The sequence below is a fragment of the Anas acuta genome, chromosome 13 (assembly GCF_963932015.1).
Source record: "Anas acuta chromosome 13, bAnaAcu1.1, whole genome shotgun sequence".
Lineage (NCBI taxonomy): Eukaryota > Metazoa > Chordata > Aves > Anseriformes > Anatidae > Anas > Anas acuta.
This window is the reverse complement of record NC_088991.1, coordinates 12584207-12603259: the sequence shown is the minus strand read 5'-3', so window position 1 is coordinate 12603259 and position 19053 is coordinate 12584207. Positions and strand designations below refer to the sequence as shown.

The following is a 19053-nucleotide window of genomic DNA, read 5'->3' as shown; positions in this document are numbered from 1 at the left end:
ACAAAACCAAAACAACAAAAAACCCACAACCAAATAAAATACCCAACAATAAAGACAAAACCAAAACAAACAACAAAACAAACAGATGTGGTCTAAATGGGTGGTAAATACCAAGTTCAGAGCTGGTACACATAGCAATATATTGCATTACCTCAACAATTAATCCCAGTCTGCTCCAGAGGAAAATACAGACATCTGCTACCAACCAAAAAGACAAGCAACAGAAATGCGCACTTTTTTTTTTTTAGCTGATCCAACATACAGGAACAGAATAAATCACCAAAAAAGGTTAAGTGAGATTTTCCAACTACGTATTTCAGAATTTTCCTTCCCTGATAAATCCACAATGCCTGAGCCCTCCTATAGTGAAAAGGAGAGAACATCACTTACCAATAAGCAGAATACTTGAATTAGTAAAGAATTTGAAGAACTCGTGACCATTAGAAAAATTAAAAATACTTGACCAATAGGCTCATTGTTTTTCTTTCCTTTTTTTTTTTTTTTTAATTACATCAGCCAGGGAAGTGAGTCACTGCCTGGTCCCATTTCTTGGGCATCACCTTAAAATTTAGCTTCCAGCTGTAAAGTTTCAAAAGAGGTTTTAAAAAAACAAAACAAAAACCCAACCCCAAACCCACAACCTGCCAGCTTCCTCAGGATGGTAAAAATAATGAAAACTAAAATAGAGGTTTTTAAGCCGAGAACTGCAGCTGCAACTTAGAAAGAAAGAAGTTGGCTTGAAAAGCACTTTTGCACTCCACTGGGATCAGGTTGCCTGAACATCAGATGGGATTTGGGAAGAGCAGCTTCAACGCTGCTCTGACTCGTATCAGCAGCTGGGCTCAGCATTGAGTCGGTCCCTGGGTGTAAGGAGTTTGTCTGACCCACAACAGCAACAGAACCCGTGAAGTCCTGGGGCAACCACACAACAAAAAGTGAATATATTAATTTCAGGAAGTTTAGTCCCTCTCTGTTTTTGTTTAATGTGCAAACACACCACAGAATAAAAGCTCACACTGAGTTTTAGGAAGTTTTAGGCTTTGGGGCTTTACTGGTCTTAGAGACAACACGCAAAAACTCAGCTCCCAAACTAGACTGTGATTTCTTCCGTGACAGCTCTGTCCTTGCTCCTTCAGGGCTTGATAGGAGCAATGCCTGATCTGGGGAGGGGAAAGAAAAACCTCCTCCCCTTGCCTCTGGCAAGAGCGTTGCTAGGAGAGAAAAGCAGCACCTGCAGGTTTGTAGGTGTCAGACCCATGCTACAGAGGCAGATAACTAAAAGCCACCAGCAGCCCATGGAGCTTTAAACCTCTACTTATTCACTTTTCTTTTCCAGGTAGGAATAACGCACCCTATGGGGCTGCTAGCTGCCGCTGTTCCCTTTGCCGAGGAGGGAAAGGGCACCGCCACCCACTGTCCTCAGCCAACACAGATGCTCAGTGGCTCCATGGTGAGAAGTCGAAGTTGCGCTCACAGGGTGTGCGTGATACACACCCATCCTCCACATTTATAGAGGATCGGCAGCAGCCAGTTGTTCTGCAGCTTTAAAAGCACTCAGCTCTCTAAATATCTCCAAACCCAGCCTTGTTGGTGCAACCTGCAATTACACGCAAACCCAAAATAGTGCCTCGGCAGCGCCAGCACCACTCCTCGCCATGGCACGCCCCAGCACAGCTCCCCGCCACTCCCAGCCCGCTTCCTCCAGTGTGGCTGGGCAAACACGGCTCCCCGTGTGCTTCCAAAATAGGAGTTTTACAATCAGCCTACTGCACCAGCGTATTTTCCTCTTCCTCCCTAAGAAAGCCTTTTAGGGAAGCACAGGATATGCCTGAGGTGCTCTGATCAGGTGACAAAGCATCCACTCCCCTGCACGAAGTGGAAAGCACCCACGCCCCAGCAAGGGGCGCACACGGGATGAGGAGCCCTTCCTTCATCACCGTCAGCAACCCAGGAGCACACATCTCGTTGCAGAGGAACCTGACCACAATATACCAAAAGAAAAATCAACCAATCTCTCATTAAAACATGTGGCTGGAGCAAGAGGATTCATTAAGGTGAAGACCTTCCTCCCCTTCTCCCCCGGTTGGTTTGCCGACAGTACTTGTGTCCAGAAGGGATGCAGAGAGGCACAAATTGTACCAGGACCACAGACCGAAACCCACACACAGGAAGGAGGACAGCGGTGCCGTCAGGGTCAACAGCAAAAGACGTCACCAGCAGCAAAAACGCCCTTGAATTGCAGGGAGGTGCTGACACACCGGGGACAGGATCCCTCCAGCGCATCGTTGCGCAAGGACGCGTCTCCTCCCCGGCTCCCGCTGCCAAGTTTCACTGGGAGGCCACTAACACGTATTTGCCCTCCAGAAGTTACTCAGAGAGAGCTGCAGGAGCAGCCACCGCCTGCCAGCTGATGAGGCAACAGAGAGAGTAGCCCCAGAGTCACCTCTCCGCTCTCTTCTCTTCCCTCACCCCCTGCCCTAGTAATGCTCTGGGGAAGCAAGGAATGGTACCACGTGGTGGCCTTCAGCTACAGCGGACTGGGTGACCCCACAGCTTTCCCCAGCAAACATCACCACCTGCTCCTGGACACCAGGCTCTCCAGCCCCCTCCAGAAGAACCCTTTTCTAGCCCTAGCTAACAATGTCAAGAGATGCTATGGTAATACAGGAAGCTATACAAGAACCACCAACCACTTCTGGGGAAGTATTTTGAATGAGGGCACCTCCACCTCCTGCTTCAAAAAGCAGTTTGCTGGGCTCCACTCTGTCATCCAGGTGATGTAGGACATGGTGCACCCCCCTTCCCAGCACCTCTATGTTACACCAGTCCAGCAGAGCATTGACACCCACTGATGGCCCCTTCTGCACTGCCATGGTCCCCACACGCACCCACCCAGCGATGTTGCACCTGCTGCCCCTGCTCTCATCACCCTGCAGGCTGCCAGGGGCAGCAAACGCAGCTCAGCCTCCTGCCCCAGCCTGGCCCTCGCCTGCTCTGGTGCTGTAGGGGTGTGGTGCGAGCTGGGGAAACAGGAGGACAAGTAACAAGTGACAGGAAAGGCCAGGATTATTCAAGAGAAACTTTCCAGCCTCAGTTACCTGCCCTGCAGCAGTACACTCACACATCTTGCAGTCTTTGTCTTGTTACCACTGAACAACTGCTCAGCGAACCAAGGATTTTCAAGAGCATCCCCTTCCTTCAAAAGAGAGGGAGGAGAAAGGGCAAAAAGAGTAACCAGTTGGAAGAGTAGCCATGTAACCTATATAGTTTATTCTACCAAACAGAAAACACCACACTTTGCACGTCAGGGGGCTCTGGAGAGCAAAGTTGATGGTCAGCCACCTTCTCAGGGATCAGCGACCATTTACTAAGCACCATACTCTCCCCTTCCCCAGTTCTGTCCATTCTCTTTCAAAGACAAAGATTTTAATGCAGTTATGCAGAGATGGACAGGAGCACTCTCTCCTGTGCTTTTTAAACACAAACAGGTTTTATGAACTTCTTGCATTCACCTTCAGATGCTGACCAACTGCAAAGTACATTCCACTAGGTAAACATCTGTAGAAGGACTTGACAACCAAGGAGCAAGTATTTGACCTTATCTCTTCGATTTATTAGTCTCTTTAAAGAAGAAAAAAAATCTGTCTTTGAGAGATTTCCCCCTTAAAAGCTTTTTGAGCTACTCTTTCAACAAGTCTGTCACCAGGAAGAAAGCAAGACATTAGTCAGACTCATGCTTATTTAATAAAAACCTGCATATGCAGTAGGGTCTGAAAGTTTGTCTTTATTTTTAAAATGCTTGCAAACTAGAGTGTGATTTTGCAGTGTAAAATCCATCTGAGAACTTGCCCAATCTATCCTGGGCTCCAGCAGAGCTCAGCACACTAATTAACTAACTAGCTCTTCACAGCTTAGAGCAGGGGGTCATGCAATCACCAGAGAAGTCAGCAAGTATGCCCAGACCACTGTGGAAAGGATATCTCATGTCTTACTATTTCATAAGGAAATCAGACGCTCCACTGATGTCAGCTTCAGGAAATGAGCCACAAGCAGATGATGCCGGAAGAAGGCTTTATTTAGTACTGACTCACCCACTTTATTAAATTCTAAAGACAGAGGTGGGTGTGGAGAGGGGATACATGGAGGGAGGAGAAAAAAAAAAAGAGCGAGTTATTCCCTTGAGATCATGGGCAACAGGGACTACAGGGTTTTGTTTTGTTTGTGAAATGAGACTACAGATGAGCTGTGAACACTTTCTGCACTGTCACTGCAAAAAGCTTCTCGTATCTGCTGTGTTTCACAGGCAGCAGCCAACACCCACGAAGTTTCAGGGGTGGGTGGTACCGTGGGTCCCAGAAGCCTGAGCAAGGGCACCTTCCCATCCTTTCTGCAACATCTTTGAGCCAGAGCAGAGGCAAGAGAAAGGAATCTGGACCAGAGAATCTTTTTAAGCCAGTTTTGCACCTCCACCTGACCCACCACAAAGTGCACCTTGCACCTGTCATGGGTTGTAATAAATTGGCTCCAATGAAAAGCTTTTTCTTTGGGTGATTACAATGGCACGAGACGAAGGCTGATAAGGACCGAAGCATGTAGAGAGGAGACCTTGGCAAAGCAGAACTACAGCCAAGCAGGGCAGGCATCAGTGCGTGCTGCCATCCACAGGCCACCACGTCCACCCCCTCCTCAGTCCCAGCTCGCTGTGGGGTCAGCACATTGAGGGATGGGCAGAGCAGAGAGAGAGCAGCCCTGCCACTGCACCCCAGCTGCACCAGCTCAGCCACGCCATGGACCAAGCCGCTGCAGAAAGGAAAAGGACAGGGAGGCGAGCGGTCTGCCAGGAGGGTCTTGAAGGCACAAACATCTCTCATTTGAAATGCCAGGGCTGCCCATCATTTGTGTGGCTCAGGCATTCCTCTGCTCACCTAAAGAGTGTCCAGAAGAATATCCACATTAAGTCACCATTCAAGAAGATGATGTTTTACACTGGAATCACTCTGTTACAGAACACACAACTGCCCAAACAGAAGATTTCTAAACAGAAGAGCTGTTCTGATCCCTTTTCTGGCAACGCCCAATTTAGTCACATTTACAATTGAGACATATCAATTGTCCACGTGAAGTTTATTCCATGAGGATACAATCCAAGTCACTTCGCAAGACCTGCAGTGTAATAGAAGCGTAGCTCTTTATAGTGGGGTCTTGACATGCAGGGAAAAAAAAAAAAAGGAACTTTCAAAAAATACAAAAGAAAAGTTTTTTTCTGCAGATGGAACCACAATACAAACTGCAGATTTGTTCACAAGAAGTTAATTCAAGTCTGACATAAGCCTTGTTACCTCCCATCAGTAATGAACATTGCACAGTCTGAGTGGCGGCAGTGTCTCTGTAAACTTTCCAGCTACTCAGACCAGGCTTTTCCAAGGAAAGGACCCACTTATCTAACACTAAAACATAGGCACTATTACAAAGCCAAGCACCCTGCCTCATTTTGATTTGAGAAGCCTACAGCAAATGAGCCATCTCTAATACCAAGCAGAACCAGTGACTTGTCTACAGAAGCAGCTCATTAGGCTACTAAGCAGAAGGCAAATTGGTATAATCTTCAAAATAAGATTACAACAGCAAAAAGGATGTGGCTCTCAAAATAAATCTGTGGACTGTAGCAAGCCTGGCAATTATGCAGAACCAGAGGTCAGGAACTGCGTAACATCTTCCACCTATACGTGAGATGAGGTTACACCACTTTGGTCACAGCCTGCTCAGACCAGTAAGCAGAATTTTGGTCAGCTGTTGGCCACTGTCCAGACCAGTCTGCTGCAGAATGATCCTGGCTAGCAGTGGGGCTGTGGGAGACAGCCACTGGGTGGCTCTTCAGTCCCACACAACTCATCTGTGGGTCACCTACCACCATTAAAAAGGTTTCACCACTGAGGAGTCAAGGCAATGGTGGTGCAATCACAGATCAATCTGGGAAGCAGTCACACGCCCAGCCCAACCCACCAGGACCTTTAGGGAGTCACTGGTATCTCACCCAGGCATCCTGCCAGATGCTGGAGGTAGCTAAGAGCCATGAGACTTGAAGATTTTGGCGCATGGTTCATTCAGTTGTGCAAGTGGGCCTATGAATTCAGCTGCATTGGACAAGTCCAGAATCTCATCTCAAGGGACCTTGAAGCTTTTCCTGGTATTTAGCTTGAGGCTAGATTTGTTGGCTTCCCCTAGAACTGTTCCTTTTACCTGAGACACCGCAGGAAATTTTCTGTAGGATGGATTTGCTGTAGATCCAACTCCAGCAGCTCCTACAGCCATTGCACTCTGTTCAGACGTGTAGAAAAGTGAGTGTGCTAGACTGCCACTCACACCTACAGTGCAAGTTGTCACTCATAGCCTTCAGGTCCCTAGACTGTTATCTTCACCATACAGCTCATCATGCTGTTAATTAGTAAGCTGTCTCATGTTTTCCAGCCCACAAAAAAAAAAAAAAAGCTTCTGGTAGCAGACTGACCTCTGTCCTGTGAAGCCATTCTTTGCCTTGACCACAGATTTCTTATGCTCTGAAGTCTACTACTACTGCTGCTGCTGAGTTTAATATTTTATGAATTACAGTGGAAAAAATCCTCATCTTTCCAAGTTTAAAAAAAAAATCTACAGATTCTCCACAAAGCCAAGTCTAAGCAAGGCATGCTATTTGACAGAAGGCACGAAGTAACTGTGCAGCTCAGGCAGGACGTGTGAGCAGTAACACCACAGGTACAACACACATTAGACCAAAGAGATCCAAATGCTAATCCAGAATGTTATCTGTGAATGCAATCAACACGTGAAACAGCAATGCACAGCTCAGTGCCAAGTTGTTTTCAACCCAACGCACAAAGCCTTAATCGCTAACATGAATTATTGACCAGTGCCAGTCATAAAGACTCTTGCATAACAGGGGGTTTCAAGGCCATTAGTACAGGGTTGAATCTCACTCCATTTCATGGTGTTTTTTTGTTTTTGTTTTTTTTTTTCCCCATAGACCTTCAGAAGGCAGGGAGCAAAGAGACTAAAACTATCCTATATAACCCATAAGAATGTTATATATCCCTTGGGGGAGGAAGGTAAAAAAGGCTGTGCCATTAGCAATGGCTCTAAATGGGGGCGAAGTAGGCTGGGTGCTGCTGTAACCACCCGCCCCAAAAAGCTGCATAACTCCCAAGAGTTCTTAGCCGGGCACAGGCATTGTAAGTTTTTCAGTTTTTCAACAAGTAGTCTGACTACGCTGACTTTGCTAGAGCATTTGGTTTATATTAAACAGTGGCAAGAGACCAGCTGGAAATTAGATCAACGAGAATGTTACAAAGGGGTAGGCAGCAGCAGGGCAGAGGCAGGATTGCACTGGAACCTCCCATCCGTGTCCCCAAAGAAAGCTTAGTCCCAGCCTTGGCCAAACAGAGCAGAAAGGAACAGGCTAAAGTTTAGGTCAGACAGACATTCGGGACACTTACACAAAATACTCGAAGTTTTCAGAAGGCCCAGTTTCCCCTTTCTCCTCTGTGGAAAGGTGAGTTTTACCTAAACAAAGACTCAAGATTGGTCATTACTTGTAGGAGCACACGAAGACTGGAATACATTTCTAGCTGTATTTTCATTTGTTCTCTATTGAGCTCCTTCAAAGCGTTGCTATCACAGAAAAAAAAAATCTTAAAGGCAGGGCAAACCTCCTCCCCTTGCCTGTCTGCACAATACCAATTGTAACAGCATAACTTTACTTTAGGAAATGGGTAAGGCGTGTGTAAAATCCTCAATCTGTTTTTGGAGGCAAAACGTTTTATGCAGAATTCAAGAAGAAAGAGTTTAATTGCAATATGGCTTTTGAACTCACTTCCCTCATTCCTGTGACCAGCTGGAGACAAGCACCTTGTTCTATGTTGGGTCAAGGAAATGTTTGACTACAGGATTTATAGTGGAATATATGTTATGTATATTCCACCGCAGACATCCAGCAGTTACAGCAAAAAGCAAACACTGTTTTAGCTCAACGAAAACAGCAACAGACTTGAGTATCAGCCTGCTCATTAGGGTCCTACTACAGAGGCTCTAAGGCAGGACAGCATCCAAGCCTGTCCCTGGGATGAGACTCAGCATCCTGGAATCTCAAAACCACAGCCCTGCTCCAAACCCAAACAACGCTCCACAGACCCTTCCCGGCTGATTATCAGGAAGGAAAATAAGATTGCAATGGCAGCGTAAACAAGGACCCAGGATTTATGATCTTTCAAATGTTGTTTAGCCAATGACCCAGCTGAAACACTGCTTCATGAAGTATGAATGCCAATTTCAGGGATGGGTAGCTGGAATTCAAGTTTCCACTTGGTTAGTGCTCTTTCGGAAACGCTGAAAGCCTCGGTGCTCAGCCAGCAGTTTCGCCTGCTGGGAGGGGCTGCCCTGAGCTCTCCCAGCAGAAGCAGGGCAGCAACCAGGACTCATTTCACCACTCTATCAACGCTTATAGCATCGCTTGTGGCCCATATTCCTGCCACTAACATACCAGTGTTACATGGGACTTCCAGCATGCAGAAGCAGGATCACACCTCATCTTACCAACTCCTGCAACAACAAGCTACAAAGGTGCTTTAAGGGCATACAGAAAAGCAGGATTGTAGCTGCAATTTTCAGATTCAATCACAACAGATACAGAAGAATATGCAAGTGGCACACAGGTGACAGTGCAACCTTGTTCCACAAACACTACACATCACCTTTCATCTAATCCAGAAGAGGTGCAAGTTTAAGCATCTTGGGCATTCAACACTGGAGAGCCCTAAATTAATCCCTATCATACTGGCAAAAATCTGTCCCACATATATTAATTTGAGGGCAGAATCACGTGTCTTCCCATTCTCCTTCTACCATCAAAATACTTTTCATATGTTGATCTTAAAAAAGGGAGAACAAAGGTTTTCCTTAAACTTTGTTTCCTGCCGCTTCAATGAGATGCTGTAATTCCAGTAGGAATCCAGAGGACTTCCCTAGAGCTCTGCAATTAATTACCTTCTTCTAGCAGGACAGTCTCCCCATCATCTAGAGCCAAGGCAACAGAAGCAGTTCTGTCAAATAAAACGGGCAGGAGCCCCACAAACAGGCCCCAGGGCAAGCAAAGGATTACCTACTGCATGCCAGAGCCAAGCATACCCCAGCTGCTGCACTGGTGTCCGCTGACATCTCCTGCAAAAGCACAGCATCTCCCCAAACTGCAGCCTCATCCAGCACCTGGTGTTGGAAAAACTGGTACAGAGCAGCAGCACTTCTGACGTCACTCTGCCTGTCTCAGAGACATCACAGATCAGACTTCCTTCTTTATGCTTTTTCTCCTGGTATTTTGCAGGTTTTCCTTGTCTTGACCTGCCTCCGCAGTGGGCAGCTGTTCATGTTGCCTCATTTAAGTTCCTGTACTTAAATAATTTTAAAAGCAGCTTAGCTAACATTCTTTTCAAGGAAAAAAAAAAAATCTCAGTTCCCTTCAGCACAAAAATGTCTAGTAAAGAAATAACTGCAGGAGTCAGTTTTTCCACTTTAAGTATTTGAGATGCGAACTAATAGCCCCTTGACTCTCAGCTAAAGTAAAAACATGCAACTAAGTTAGACAAAGGCTGAAGGCTCTGTCCCTAGACTCTAGGAGGAAAAAAAAAAAGTCCTTCTACCGCCCTTCTTCAGTCAGTTTCATGACTGCTTACAAAGGTTTTTATAAACGAGACAATATTTCCTATCTTGAAGGTTTTTTTTTTTTATAATTACAGTCTAGCCTAGATTAGAAGAACCAGAAACAGAACAGGCCAAGGCGGAGTCCACAGCAAACTGAAGAGAAAAAGGCATTTCAGAGAGACGTTCGATCATCAAGGTCACGTAAACCATTCCAGGCCCATGAAGCATGCTAGTCAGAAATAGCCATGAAACAGGCACCACACAGGGGCTCCTTGCCCTCCTCGCATCTCTGTTCTTCTCTCATGCTCCCTGCTCATGTATTTATCCAAAGCACCTGTCAGGGCTCAGGACTGAGCTGGAGGATTTCGTGGACAGGAGCTTCCAGCCCCACATCCCACAGGGACTGCATGCCACTGTCTCCAGCAGGGGACAGCGAGTGGCTGGCACTATTACCGCTCTGTGAAACAACTTGCTGCCTCCTAAGCCTGGAAAACAACACGAAACAAGGTAAGAAGTCAATGGTTGAGATTTACTAGGCAGAGAACTGATGCCCAAAACAAGGAGACACTCAGCCCTTCCCTCTGCTGTCCCAGGGCCAACCACTCCCACTTGCCCAAGAAGCCTCGGCTTTTGGGGCTTGGCTTTTTTAATAGGTGGCAGAGGGCATGTGGTGGGCACCACATCAGGCACTGGTCAACCTCCTGCTCTTAATGGTTGTATCCCCCCTTTTTTTTCCTCCTTTTCTAAGAGGAGGGAAGAGGGAGTGGACAGTCAGGACAGCATGAGAGGCTACAGGGCAGAAGCAGTCTGCAAGCCCTTGTAATTCTCTTGAGCTGGGGCACACCTAAACTGGCAGCCTAATGCCAGAGAAGCCCCAAAACACTGCTGCTGTTCTTGCTGGGCATCAAAATGCTGGTCAACATGAACAAGGGAAGGTAAGAGACTGTGCTTTGGGACCAGGATTGCTATCTCCCACTGAATGCACAGCCCCCAGCCAAGTAAGCAGCATAAACGCCCTCTCACCTAACTCCCTGCCAAGTTCATGCGACCAGGTAGCACTGCACTTTGCTCTGTGAAAGCACCTCCCCATCCAGGAGACTCTTCCAGCTCCACTCTCCTTCCAGAGAGGAGAGCCTCAGGGTCCTCCTGCCACCCATGAAACACCTTGCTACCACACTAAGATGTTTCCATCTCAGGTAATGAAGCACCATAACTTCTGCCAGAGTTTTTTTTCACAACTAAGCTGAGGAAGGCATTTAAGGAACAAAAAGAGCCTTTGACTTCTTCCTGCATCCGTGGCTCAGCAGAGCAGCATCTATTCCACCCAGCAACCAACCATCTTCACTAACAAGAGTGGACCAGGAGCTCTTTCCAGGCCCCTGGACTGCAGAGTCTGTGGTCACCAGCCTACAGTTTTCAACTATCAGTTTTTGCAAGAAGCGTGGCTAGAACTTTTCTGCAATAGCCACGTGGGCAGAAGACACCTGGCTGTGCACCTTCCTGACACAGGTCACCATAATACTCTGGTGTGCTAGCAGCAGATTTTGAGCCATTTTGCAGCTGAAGGGCTCACCATGTCAGTGCCCCAGAAGCCAAGACATGAACGTGTTGTACACAGCTTTCAGCCTGCTGAAAAGAAAGGCTATTTTTAATCCAAGCTCACGTCGGGTGGGGCTCAGTCTCCAACCAGGCCAAAAAGCCACTATAACCCACAAGACCAACCTCTGGCAGCCTTTGGTTGCAGGCTGATGCCTGTTCTATTTTGGGGATGGGAGGAATTTAGAATAAAAAGATATATAAATTAAAAAACAAAGGTGGCTATGAAAAGTGAATAGAGGGAAGGGCCAGACTTATCCTGTGTATTTTAAGTCCAAAGAACAAGGCTGTAAAAGAACATAAATCAGAATTACTTTATTTTCTACTTCTGAGAGCAGTTTACAAATTTCCATTTAAAACATGGGCAGGGAACAGAAGAGTGCAGCCCCACATTATTTTCTACAGGAGGAAGAGTCAGCCTGTGGCTCCTTGCACAGCAGTGAGAGCCTTAGGAGAATGAGACAGGGAAACGGTCACCAGCCACCTACATACAACCAGGATCCCACACAAGGCTATTTCTGACAACAGTGCAACAGCTGCTTGGACACCAACATTTTTTCTGACATTAGGATTGTTTTAAAAAAAAAAAAAACACAAAGCAAAGTCAAGGGTTTGGAAAATGATAGAAGTTTTGCTTACTTAGAATTTATGGCCAACAGGCAACCAACCCATCAAAAGCAAAGATGTTTCATATGCTCTCAGTACCTCAATGAGAGTGAGATCACAAACAGACCACTGGGTTTTACTTGTTACAGGCACCATCCCAACAACTCCTTTAGGTAAAGGCATTCAACCCAGTTTGACACAGACAAGTATTTTACCACGTCATTCCCACCTTCCTTGCAGTACGACAAATGACAGCACCTACTGCCTGGTATCTCACTTCCCATCACAAAGTGTCCTATGCGATCAGAGAAACAGTAAATGACATAAACTATGTTCAGCTTTAAAAGAAACAAATAAAATAAAGCTTACTTCAAAACATCAGAAATTAGGCCTCCTGCAGAGAGACTACAACTTATCTTCTCCTGAAGATCACTGTAATATCCTCTCTTCACAGCTATGCAGGGACTCCCAGGAGCATCTGTGAGCTGTCAGTCTTTTTACAGGAACAAAAACCTACTGAAGAGGCAGGAAAAACAGCTGTAAGCATTTCAAAGGAGGAAATGAGACAAGGAGATTGGTTAGAAGCATATGGCCCATATGGATTGACACAAGCAACCGGCCACAGTCCTAACCAGAGCTTCACATCTCAGAGAGTCATCCTGCTTCCCACATCCTCAGCTGTATGTCAAACCAATAATTATTTTATTTCTCCCATACCATTTCCCCAATATTAGTAATGCACATGCCCTGTGGCAACAGTCGTGGTGATGCAGGAGCACATTCCACCTGGACACGACAAACCAGAGGCCAGGGCTGCTGAAATTTAGAGATAAACCAACAGGAAGCAATAAACAAAAGGGAAAGAAAGGCTTTACGTAGCTCCATCTCTGCCAATAGCAACTCCTCTTAGGACACGGGCCACCTCTCCATCTTTACACCACTCACAAACCCAGTGACAAAACCAGCTCTGAGCAGGCCAAGCGTTAACCCACAAAATACAGACCTGAACCACTAGCTGTTAGAGGAACACACATGATATAATTCTTGCAAGCGGGCCAGACAGGACTTGCTTGTCATTCTTTGCATTTTTAATCTATTGCCAAAAAAGCCAACAGATTACAGGCTCCCAGGAGACCAGTGGATGCCCCAGCACCACATCCCCGGTGGTTCACACCTCTCCTGTTGGAAGCACTGTTATCAATTGTGTCCTCCATGTGAAGATCTTAAATACCTCCACCAGCAGTAATTCTTTGGGACCAAAGTCCATGGTATTGGCAATGCACAGATCACCACATCTTCTCTGCCAGCCCCATGTCCCCTGCCTTTGAAGAGGGGACTTCTGTTTTCCTGCTCCATTACTTCAGCTGGAAACTATACTAAATGCTGGCATGCATAAGCACAACCCACCCCCAAAGCATCCCACACATACCAGCACCCTGAGAGCAGACCACAATAGGGATACCTTCATTAAACTCCTTGCCATCCAATAAGCTCAAAAGAAACAGCACATCCAGATGAACACAAACCCAAATGTGTGGAGCAGAAGACACAACAGTAGCACATTCATGGGCAGCAGTCACACGGCTAACAGTGATTACAGCCACTCACTGTCAGCTGAGCCGCCTCTGCTCAGAGCTCCTCCAGGATGGTCGGTAAGCATTGCTTCTCCCAGCCACACCACCCAGAGCCCAGGTGTCTGTTACAACACCATGCAGCTGCCTTCAGTCCTGAGATCACAGCTCTCACCCTCCCCACCTACTCACATACCGGCAACAAGAACAGAGGCACCTATGGGCTGAAAAGCTTGGAGCTGGAAAAGGTTTTAATGGTGCGAGCAGGGAGAGCTGATGGTGTGTTAGAGGCTGAGCAAGTCTCTGGGACTGGCAGAGGTGAGGGACATGGGGGACAGTCTGTCCACACACATACCCCCCAGCCAGCAGTGCTGCACGCTAGACTCAGCCGGGAGCTGGTCACAGCAAACACAGCCACGGCTGCTTGTGCAATGCTCCAATTCCCAAAGTGTCAACAGGAACATATGTGAAAAGATGTCAGCAACAGATGCCTATCTAAGGGTTTGAGGAGCCACGGATCGGAAAGAGAACAAGGTGATACTGTGTCATTCATTAGAGCAACCCAACAACAACAAAAAAAAATTAATACATCCTTGCATCACCCTCATTGCAAAACTAAGACCAACTCTTTTTAATCTACTTGAAATGAAGAGAATGTTTTGCTCTGCATACACGTTAAGGTTATTTGATGAATTCTTTCAAATTCCGCATTTAACTATCATTCACATAGACCTAGTGGTAGACATTTCTGTCTTCACGTTTGGCTTTTTGACGTAATTAGCAACTTTCTTTAACTGCTTGATGAGCTCAATGTCCATATTCAATTGTATCTAGTACACAAAGTTTAGTAATTGGTTCATAAACATTAACCTATCATATTGCAGCTGTTCCCAGTTCTCAGTTGTAACCAGTAAGTTAAAAATTAAACTGTTATTGCAGGTTGATAGATTGTCAGTCACATGTTTAAACAGCTGGCACTGAGCAGAAAGATGAGAATCTGCCTTCCCGTGCTGAATTACTGCTCTAATACACATAGAGGTAAAGGTAACACGCAAAGCCCAAACGTAAGTTTCTTCTGCTGTTTATTGCTATTATGTGGCACACAGTTAAACCAAGTTGCAGCCAAATAAAATAAATTTCATCAGTCCACCCTGTAAAGCAACAACGTAGCATGTGAAACCATACTGTTTTTCATTTTCCATATGAGCTTTCTAACTCTTTTCTCAATCCAAACCACTCCCATGCCCATGCATCAGGTCAACCAACCTTCCTTGCTGCACTGCAAGTCACTACTGAAAGCCATTAAACACAGCACCATAAATTGCCTCTGCTCTGGGGTACTGCCTGAGCTGGGACTGTGCTTTATGGGGCACTACTAGAGCTACATGAAACCCAGCCTGTGATGGAATAACAGAAATAGGTGAAATGCTGCCTGTCACTTTCTTTGCCACAGGCAAAGCCAACAGGCCTGTATCGGAAGAGGGACAAACCTCCCTACAGGATTCTGGTTTACAGTACTCAGCATTTTAAAAAGGAAAGGATTGATGCAAGACATTATAACTAAAAAAATCTGAAGAGATTGCTGTGAAACAGAAATACCTAGGATGGTGTTCCCCCTCCCCACCCCCCAAAAAAAAAAAAAAAAAAAAATACCAGAACTCTTCATGTTTCTCAACCCATCATTCAGTGTCATAGAAAACAGGTTACTAAGAACACAGATAGGGTGTACTTGGGCAACTGTGCCAAGTGAACTACTACCATCCAACCACCAACTCAGAGGCTAAACAAGGCTGTCTTTGGTGATCAAGGTTACTTACTGCTTATCACTACCATCAATTTAATAAGGAATTGGATTAAGAGACTATATAGATACAGAAATATCACAGGCACTCCCTCCCCAATATCACCATCAACCATGTAAAAAAGAAAGCATTTCTCTTCTCTCAATGTAGTAAGCTACACACATTAGCAAAAAATGTACCCAAATGCACTGATGCTCCACATGAGAACTTGCAGTTTTACTAAACAAGTTTAACTATAAAAGCGTATACTTAGCTCACTTGCAGCTAAGCACATTACTGTCCCTAACATCCTTTTTCAACCAATGATTAAAAGATGCAATTCTCATTCACTTCTTGAAGTCATAACAGTTGTATTTTCATTTCTCTGAAGCAAGTTAAGTTGCTGCACAGGAGCCAAGTAAACACAGGAAAGAGCTACTAGATCTCACATGAGTGGATGTGGCATCAAACCCATTTAACAAGGCTGCAATTCCTTCACTCACCATCTTAATCTCACAACAATTGAAACCCAGAGCAGAGAATTCAGTAAAGGAGCCCCAGGGGAAGGAGTTTCTCTGCATTTATCCCAAATCCAAGCATCTATCAGACAAATACCTAATGAAGTCTTCAGTCCCCAGAGCCCTCCCCACTGTGAAGCTAATCTAGACAAAACTAGTAAATAGGTTTCTAGAGTTCTGGGCATTCTTTAATCTGGGGAGGTATTTGCATTCTTTATAGGAGGGAAAACTTTTGTCAGATGAGCTTTGATAAGAGAACAAAGACACTGGTTAAGCACAGTTCTTTATATCTAGCACTGAATAACTCAATTTAATAATCACATTATGATCTCTTAACACAGACAAAGAATGAGTAATTCATCTTTCACAGAGAATTCTTTCAAAGGACCTCAGTTACAACTAAGCAACATCCTCAAATTGTTAAACTTTTGGCAAGATTAATGGGCAGTGATAAGCGCAGTTCCGAAAAGATCTCTCTTAGCAAGTTATTTTCAAGTATATTTTTCTGAAAAGTATTCAAATGCAAACCAGCGGATCTGAAATTTAAGTTCTCTGTGGGCACACCCCACACTGAAATCCATCAAACTCCCCTGGGGCTGAAATCAGCTACAGAAGACTGCACCCAGGGGATTCGCCTTGTGTCAGCTAATCCCCCAGAAACACTGCTCACCACTGACAAACTACCAGCAGCTCCTCTTTGAACAAGGTTTCTTTTCAAAACAGATTGAATTTCTATACATTATTATGAACAGCACTAACATATGTTGATCTCTGCAACTATTCCCTCTTTATATCCAGGTTCCATCTGTTGTCTTTAAAGTTACTCTGAGTAAGTCTCCCAGCATTAAGGAGGTTTTCTTCTCAGGTTACCAGGCTTACTTGAGGCGTCACAAGTGTTACTGGTTGAACAATGGCTCCAAGTTCTCATGCAAAAGCAATTTATCTGAGATATCTATTATCTTTTATAGTCTCTTCTACAGACTGACCAAAAACAGGAAGCCCAGCTCTAGCTTGCACACAGGCATTCCACTGGGATTGTGTAACAGCAACAACAACCTCCAGGCTAATTCAATGGCATTTGCTCAAAGCTATACTAACAGCTCTCCTGAAAAGGGAAAAAAAAAAAAAAAAAAGAAAGAAAGAAGAAAAACGGAGTCCAAGTGATGCCCTGCTTGAAGGTATGGATGTTACTACAGAGTGCAAACACACACAGCCTCTCCCAGGGAAGCATTACTATTAAATGGAGGTTGGATTCCCTTCCACGTGTCTCACCACTATTTTCACTTAGATAAACATTTAAAACTTGCTCTGGGGCACAGTCATGCCTGTGGAGCCTGTTAGCATCAGAATTTGATGCTATTGCAGCCGGTGCCAGGCTGCTCCAGCCTCCCCTGTGCAGAGGAGAGCCTCCAGCTTCGCCTCCTGAGGATTTCCCCGCTGCTCCCCTTCCCTTCCCAGCCTCCCAACAAGAAGCCATTGTCCGGGGGAGCACGGGGACGCTTCCTCTCCCAGTCCCAATTAGAGATGTATAAAAATAAACCCACACGCTTGCCCCGCTGCTTCACTTTATTTCAACCCCCCCTTCGCTCAGACGGGAAGCCGGCTCCAGTTTCCTCGCCATTTCTGCCGCCGGCCGCGCTATCCTGCGCAAGAGATCAGAGTTAAACGCCAGCTGAATCCCCCCTTTTTGCGTCCTGCTCTGCGGGAACCCGCAGCGGCTCACCCCAAAACCTCAAGTTTCACAGGGGCCGGGCCCCGGCGGCTCCCCCCACTCCAGCCCGGAGCCCCTGCACGGCCCGGGCCCGGCCACGCCGCGGCCGGGAAACCGCTACGGGAGGCTGGGGGCAGCGCATCCCGGCTCGGCCCCGGGGGGCGAAGTTTGCTGTGGGGCCAAACGGGACGAGCTGCCCCTCGCCGCCGCCTCGGGGCTGGAAGGGGCGGCGGACACGCACCGCGCTCGGGGCTCCGGCAGGGGCCGCCCCCATTGTCCCGGGAGCGCAGCGGGAGGGGAAGGGAAGGGAAAGGAAGGAAAGGGAAAAGAAGGGACGAGAAGGGCCGGGGGGAGCCTCCCGCCCCGCCGCTGCTGGCAGGATGCTCCGCCCGGGCTGGCGCTCCTCCGGGGGGAGCAAGCGCCAGCAACTTTCCGCAAGTTGGAGCCGCGCTGGGAGAGCTGCCGAGAGCACTCACCGCCGCCGTGCCGAGCCGAGCCGTGCTGCTCCGAGCCGTGCTGCCCCGTGCCGAGCCAAGCCGAGCCGTGCTGTGCTGTGCCGAGCCTCAACCCCGCTGCCCGCGCTCGACGCGCCCCAGCCCCGCCGCCCCGGCCGGATTGGGCCGTGCTGCTGCACATCACATTGGCCCAGCGCGGCGATTAGGCGTCGGGAGAGTCACTCAGGGCGAGGAGGAGTTGCCTTGCCTTGCCCTGCCCTGCCCTGCCCTAACCCGCACTGCATGCATCCCTCGTGTCCTGCGTGCCTGCCTGCTCCTGCCCTGGAAGCCTCCCCCCTCCGTGCAGCCACGCGTCCCGCTCCCACGCACGCGTTGCCCCGCTCCTGGAAGCTTTCCTCGTTCTTCCCCTGTGTGCATCCCTGCAAGCTGGCTTCCCTTCTGCCTACAAGCATCCCTGCCTCTTCCAGGGCATGCACCCCTCCTCCCATGCGCGGGGCTCCCCTTGCAATCTCATTTTCTCTGTCCAGAGCGAGCACCCGGCTGGTGCTGAGGATGCTGGTGCTAAGGATGCAGGTGGGCACGCCGGGGGCCAACCCAGACAAAAAGTCTCCCGCAAAAAGTGTGAGGGTGCAGGGGTGCCTCAATCCTTTCACCCTGCACTCTGTGCTGTTGGGCACGGGGCATTGCCGCAGCCTTTCCCCCAGAAGAGAAGCCTTGAACTAAGAAAGGAAAAACAAACACCATCTCCGTGAGGAAAGGAGTGAACAGAGAGAATGAGCCAGGGGTCCAGAGGTTTATCACAGAGCTGGGCCAGAAAGCTGCATCTCAGATGAAGGACCTCCGGCTTCCCAGCATGGTGTGCCACCAGCCCAACACTGCCACCTCCACTGGGCTCAGCCGAAAATGTGGGTTGAGGTTTGAATGCTTCTTCTGGTTTTAGGAGAAAAGCAGATATGTTTTCAGGCACACAAGACCCTTTTCAGTTCAGAAAGGCAAATCATGTCTGTGCCCAGAGGTGAGAAAGTAAAAAAAATCAGACATAAAACAGGAACATTAATGCAAGGTGTTAAGCCTTTTATAAAGCAATAGCACATCTCATTTTTTGTGTGTGTTTAACTATTTTCCACC

The 19053-nt window shown here is 47.2% G+C and overlaps 1 protein-coding gene across 4 annotated transcripts in view; it reads right to left on the bottom strand.

The window, feature by feature from the left end:
- Positions 1–18114, bottom strand: part of PLS3 (plastin 3) — a 49484-nt gene extending 31370 nt beyond the window's left edge. The window contains exons 1-2 of one of the 4 annotated variants that reach the window (XM_068697227.1): positions 17947–18114; positions 12259–12405 (exon numbers count right to left, since the gene is read on the bottom strand). The gene's annotated coding sequence lies outside the window, so the exon portion shown is untranslated. Of the gene's footprint in view, positions 1–151; positions 332–12258; positions 12406–17946 lie in introns of those variants that run through there. The other 3 variants (XM_068697228.1, XM_068697229.1, XM_068697231.1) reach the window with 3 other exon arrangements.
- Positions 18115–19053: the final 939 nt, after the last annotated feature.